At 35.8% G+C, this 5,521-nt stretch overlaps 1 long non-coding RNA gene across 1 annotated transcript; it reads left to right on the top strand.

The window, feature by feature from the left end:
• The first annotated feature begins 917 nt into the window (after nt 1–917).
• On the top strand, nt 918–4,988 carry LOC148283235 (uncharacterized). Its single transcript, XR_015821886.1, has 2 exons — nt 918–2,527; nt 3,511–4,988. It is a non-coding gene; the product is annotated as an uncharacterized LOC148283235 (long non-coding RNA).
• Nucleotides 4,989–5,521: the final 533 nt, after the last annotated feature.

Below are 5,521 nucleotides of genomic sequence, written 5' to 3'. Positions count from 1 at the left end.
CCGAGAAAGACATGGCACAATGAAGTCCATCAAATACTTGAAGATGGACATGTCAAAAGTAGGAATCGGCGTATGTGCATAAGAAGATGTATGAATGTAGAAGAAGCGAGGTCTGTATGCCAAGATAGAGTGATATAGCGTTCTATCCTCTCCGCCTTCTCCTACGGGGAAACGGCGTGATGGTTTGTTTGTCGTGAATATTAATAATATTAGAAGACGCACGAATGGTATGGCGTCCTATCCTCTCTACCGCTGTTCTGGGTGAATTTTCGCCTTCTCCAGCGGTGAGTTTCTTTTGAACTTTCACCGATGTGCGAAATTCTTTCTTCCATATCGATATGTTCGTAACGGTGTTATGGAGCCCACATACCAATAGGCATTCCTCGCCGCCAACTACAAACTACTATGTATTCGTCGCGGAGAGTGCTGTGGAGTAACGCTGCATACCATAATAATACTCGGACGTTCATCTAATAGTGTGTAAATACACGAGTTAGCTTCGTGTACCTGTATGTATCTTGTCCATGCGCATAACTTTACTGTCGGCAGCCATTTCCTCGATAAGCACCGAACGTAATCAATTGCATTATTTTTTATTTAAATAGTGTAAAGATATCCTTACTCGTTTTAAAAATCAAAAGTTGTATTACTACACAAATTTTTATTAAGGATAGATACTTACCATCCAATGAGGCCTATTTTTATGGATAATTTATGTAGCGTCATTTTCGCGATATAATACCTCAAGGGTGATTTACAAAGTAAATATAAAATACATCAAGGGTGATTTACAAAGTATATATGAATATTTAATTAATTTGACCTTAAATGTATACTTTAAGTAAGATAATTTATTTTGTTTAATGTTTTTATTGTAACACTGAAGCATCCTTTTTTTTTTATATTGGATAAATTAATTTTTTTTTACTGTGTTTTTATAGCATGACGAATGACGGTTTGAAATTTTGAAAAGAACTGCCGTATTATATTTTTTCAATTCATTAGTTTAAGTAATAATTTACCTAATTATGATATTCTCCGACCATATTGAAGACTAAAAAAAAAATACAGTGCTGATTATTTCTCATCCGTTGTCCTAAAAAAAAACAGTCTGGACTGTGTTTTATAACATCTATGGGTCAGTTGCACCGAAAAAAAGCTGAGTTAAAAAAAAGTTAAATTGTTACGATTTTCCTGCCCGTTTACTTCTCCGTGTCCAGGCGGATGAAACATACAGCTTTGTGTGCGAAATAGAACTAGGACCCCGGACGAGTGTTTCCGACTCAATGGCTACTCTCGGGTGAAAAATCCGTAGAAGGAAAATTCCGAGGTGGACATAAGTCCTCGTAGTGTAGTGGTTGGCGTCTTCACCTATCATTATTGCGGTTATTTATTTCAAAAGTTATTTAAACGGCTGTATTTCATTGTTCCTGGTCTGGCACCTGAAGCGCAGGACTGACCATCTTACCTTTATTGGAGTGCTCTATGCACCAATATGTGCAAAAAGGAGAATGATAATAATAACTTGTTTTTTAATGCAACGCACTTTGACCGTTTTGACGAAAACGTAACGACGAAGAAGTTGAACTTTTATGGTGCAACTGGCCCTAAATTAAAATAAATCGTTTTTTAATGGCGGACATGTGGTTCTCTTTTATCTCGTGTAGTAAGTGAAGATTATGCGTGTTCCTTTGCCGGCATATAAATTCTCAGCTTCATCATCCACATTGCTACGGTGTTGTTAAGTTTAAGACAAAGTATGTTGAAGAGTTATACTTGATTGGAAATTTAGTATTACCTTAATATGTCCCAATTCAAGAGAACATAAGTGTTGGCGATCGCTAATACGAACGATCGTATTTCCTACTATCACACTTTTTCTGGTTTCGCTTTCGTGTAACCGAACAAAACTCTTCATCCATTGCTAAACGACTATTCAGTACCTATGTATCTTTTTTAAAATGTTTAGAACAGACTATGGAACTGGCAGAGGAAGGATGAAAGCAGAGTGAACGCGGTCGAAATGTGATCTCTTAGAAGAATGTGTTAGGAATCAATGTATGACAGGGTTGCTTATGATGAATTCAGGCGAAAGTATAAATTTGAGACAGATATAATTAATAACATTTCGACAGAATCACTACGATAGTTTGGTCATGTCGAACGAATGGATTTCGGCGAAAACAGATATATATGACGAGAATGAATGGTAACGCAGGCTGAGGACGATCAAGAAAGACGTGCCATGATCAGATAAACCAAAATCTTAAGTTTGGTCATGTCAAAAGCAGACACAACTGAAGGGCATGTATGACAAGATATATGAATGTGGAAGAAGCGTCTGTAGGATAGACGTGTGAAGGGGTATATCCTATCTGCCTATCCCCTACGGGGAAATGTCGGAATGGTAATAGTAGAAACAACAGACCAAAAACACGAGAATTTGGCATATTAAATTGTAAAAGAATAAATACCCGACATTTAGACAGTTCACTTCAACAGAACTTCGATAAATAATAATATATTAGTTAACAAAATATTACAACAGAGATGAAGAACATTTAAGAGAAGGTAATATGGAAGTCTAGGCATCTACAGGGCTTATGACCTGTCAATGGCTGGTTTAAGTGGCCACTTTACACACTGTGTAACATTCACCATTCTGCCTATATTTGAACATCCATATTCCCTCAATTCTTTCATCTGTTGATTTTTGTGAAGTTAAAGAGCTGAAACCTTTATTTATGCGGGTGAGATTCGTCTAATTGAATTATTTCACTTACATACTAGGCAACGCCTGAAAATATTATTTTTTCAATTTCTATACTTCTTCATGGACCAGGTAATTTATCAACAATATTTTGAGCTTGTCCAAATCCCTGTAGACAAGGACTGGATTCAACTCCCTGGGGAGTTGTTTATATCAAAATATTACAACAGAGATGAAGAACATTTAAGAGAAGGTAATATGGAAGTCTAGGCATCTACAGGGCTTATGACCTGTCAATGGCTGGTTTAAGTGGCCACTTTACACACTGTGTAACATTCACCATTCTGCCTATATTTGAACATCCATATTCCCTCAATTCTTTCATCTGTTGATTTTTGTGAAGTTAAAGAGCTGAAACCTTTATTTATGCGGGTGAGATTCGTCTAATTGAATTATTTCACTTACATACTAGGCAACGCCTGAAAATATTATTTTTTCAATTTCTATACTTCTTCATGGACCAGGTAATTTATCAACAATATTTTGAGCTTGAGAATTGAAGAAATATGGATGTTCAAACATATGCAAAATGGTGAATGTTACACAGTGTGTAAAGTGGCCACTTAAACCAGCCATTGACAGGTCATAAGCCCTGTAGATGCCTAGACTTCCATATTACCTTCTCTTAAATGTTCTTCATCTCTGTTGTAATATTTTGATATAAACAACTCCCCAGGGAGTTGAATCCAGTCCTTGTCTACAGGGATTTGGACAAGCTCAAAATATTGTTAATATATTAGTTGTTTTAGTAGGCCCCGTGTCATTTCGCAAATGGTCGACCATGTTGCACATTTTAGATCGTTGTATGGAAAACGAATGAATCTTCGCGAAACGAAGGTACACCCACGTCTATTAACAAATAATAAAAACATTAAAAAACCACTGAACTTATAAAAACTGCATAACTGAACTTTTAATGTTTTCTCATAAACTGCAAAAAGCATTTTGTATCGGAAATTTATGAAAAATGATTATTGTTTTAAACACATCATTGTTAAACATACCTTTCCTCCTCGAAAATACCATTGTTTTCTGGCCCAGAATGCTTCTATACAATGAAAAAAACTGAAAATGTACTTATGCTCTTATTGTACAATATTATCATTTACGTTGTCTGTGTTAGGTTTATAAATTGACGCCAAAAGAGCCACAGAATCACTGAATGTATTTCTGACTAATACATTCAGTGATCTTCAGGAACTTCAGCCGATGCACATCTATTCTACAGTCAACTCGAGAAGAAACTGTCGACATTTGCACGCTCATGAAGTTCTGTAAAAAATATTGACAGTTAAGTGTAGGAAACAAATGCCGTACTTTATTGTTAAGCCGCCGCAATAGTGACGTACCACCAGAAATTTTCACTATCGATTGACAATATCGGCTTTAAATTGAATATTTAATTATATTGCGCGTGTTCGTTTTAAGGGGTTCGCAACACGATTAATTAAAATTAACCGACGATAAATTTGACGTTTAACTATTACGTATAAAGCTATTTAGTCATGAAAACCCGTTTCTATTTACCCCATCTGACGAAATTAGAAAAAAAATCGATATCTCAAGTCGAAAGAAAAGAGACTGCTATAACACTATTGTAATCTGTCCAAAATACCTTTTTTTTTACTAAGCGTTTTTTTTTTATTAAAAGCAACGACCGACGTCGGATGAAACAGTGCCTCGGCCGAAAAACTGTTAAAATTATTTTTGTTACAAAAAAACGTAACTTCGGTAAGATATGGTCAGATGTAATGTTTTTGTAAAAAAATCTCACATGTGTAGTTTCTATCAAATTAGTAAGATTTCTATAGTGTTTTTTTGCTTCTCAAGTTGTTCTTATAAACAAAAGACTTACATACGCGTGTGGCATTTTTAAAGATGAATAAAAAGGCACACAAAACCCTAAAATAAATAAATCTAATATTGCAGTTTTTGTAAAAAAAAAAACCCTTTAATTCCTTATCTAACGAAAACTCTTATGCCAAGCGGTCGCGGTATTAGTCGGTTGTCGGTAGCGTGGCATCTAAATCTAACTGTAGTCTGGGCGTCTGGAGGTGTGGCTCTTTCGCACTGCGTAAAAATATAGACGATGTCGACCTAACCAAGGTAATCTGCCCAACACATAAATAACTACAACCTATCTTCTACAAACCCACTCACTCGATTGGAATCGGACACTAAAAATACACTGCTCCATTTCTTCAATGTAATCCAAAAATAACCACCAAAATAATAGATCATCATTTTCTTATTCGCACAGGGCACAGCGTTGGAACACCAATTACTGTAGCGTATCTCGATCGTTTGTTACGTGAAGGCAAGATGATCAGTTTTGCGCTTCTGTAACTACGTATTTAGTTTGTGAAAAATAATTTAAAATTAATTTAGTGTGGCGACCGGTTTCAGGCCATGACTGTGTCTTTTATTTATTTTATTTTACATGGAAAATCATTAAGTTATTTCTACGAATATTTATTTTACTATAAAACTTCCCGTCAACGTTCAAATAATAATGTCATTTCGGCAATCGGACCCGAGACCTCGCGCATAACACGTTATCCACTACATCAAAAGGCAGCACAGATGGGCGTTTCGGTTATTTTATAACAGTAGCAGTAAAAAATGCGTTTTTACAAATTAAACCGTATCTAAAATAACAGTTTAGAGCATTTCAACATGCTGGAGGGGTCGCTGTCACGCGCAAGGCAAAAGAACAAAGCAATGGATGAAAAAAACTGGCACCCGGGGGAG

The sequence above is a fragment of the Micrasema longulum genome, unplaced genomic scaffold, assembly GCF_059751315.1.
Source record: "Micrasema longulum isolate JH-2025_06_02 unplaced genomic scaffold, ASM5975131v1 h1tg000251l, whole genome shotgun sequence".
Lineage (NCBI taxonomy): Eukaryota > Metazoa > Arthropoda > Insecta > Trichoptera > Brachycentridae > Micrasema > Micrasema longulum.
This window is presented reverse-complemented; position numbering and strand designations above follow the sequence as displayed.